The sequence below is a fragment of the Ixodes scapularis genome, unplaced genomic scaffold, assembly GCF_016920785.2.
Source record: "Ixodes scapularis isolate PalLabHiFi unplaced genomic scaffold, ASM1692078v2 PGA_scaffold0__279_contigs__length_252992795, whole genome shotgun sequence".
Lineage (NCBI taxonomy): Eukaryota > Metazoa > Arthropoda > Arachnida > Ixodida > Ixodidae > Ixodes > Ixodes scapularis.
In genome coordinates, this window is record NW_024609835.1 from 180,918,197 (window position 1) to 180,918,956 (window position 760).

Consider the following 760-nt stretch of genomic DNA (forward strand, 5'->3'; position numbering starts at 1 on the left):
CAATTTAAGGTTATGATTATAATGCAATTAAATGCAAAGGTGCAAGCGAGCTGGACAAGAATGACGAAAATAATTATAACGCAATTAAATGCAAAGGGGCACCTTTGCATTTAATTGCATTATAATTATAACTTTAAATTCCAAGCTTCACCCTTGTTGGTGTTCGACTGGTGGCGGCTGATAAAACCCGTTTGCTCTGCTGACGTCTAAGCCCTGGTTAGCTCAGTTGGTAGAGCGCTCCACTTGTAATGGAGAGGTCCCGGGTTCGATACCCGGACCAGGCGGATTTTTTCAGTCGCTCACCGGTCACCTAGCTGTGTTTGGAGTTTTATGTTTGTCCTTTGTCCCTCTTGTTCCCCCTCTCCAGGGATTACTTTCGTCACGAAAATAATCCCTGGAGAAGGGGAACAAGAGGGGCAAAGGACAAACACAAATCTCCAAACGCAGCTAGGTGACTGGTGCGTGACCGAAAAAATCCGCCTGGTCCGGGTATCGAACCCGGAACCTCTCCATTACAGGTGGAGCGCTCTACCAATTGAGCTAACCGGGGGTTAGACATCAGTAGAGAAAACGGGTTTTATCAGCCGCCACCAGTCTAACACCAACAAGGGTGAAGCTTGCAATTTAAGGTTATGATTATAATGCAATTAAATGCAAAGGTGCAAGCGAGCTGGACACGAATGACGAAAATAATCCCTGGAGAAGGGGAACAAGAGGGACAAAGGACAAACACAAATCTCCAAACGCAGCTAGGTGACTG

At 46.2% G+C, this 760-nt stretch overlaps 1 non-coding gene across 1 annotated transcript; it reads left to right on the forward strand.

Moving 5' to 3' along the window:
- The first annotated feature begins 210 nt into the window (after positions 1–210).
- Positions 211–284, forward strand: Trnat-ugu. The gene has a single exon. It is a non-coding gene; the product is annotated as a tRNA-Thr (tRNA).
- Positions 285–760: the final 476 nt, after the last annotated feature.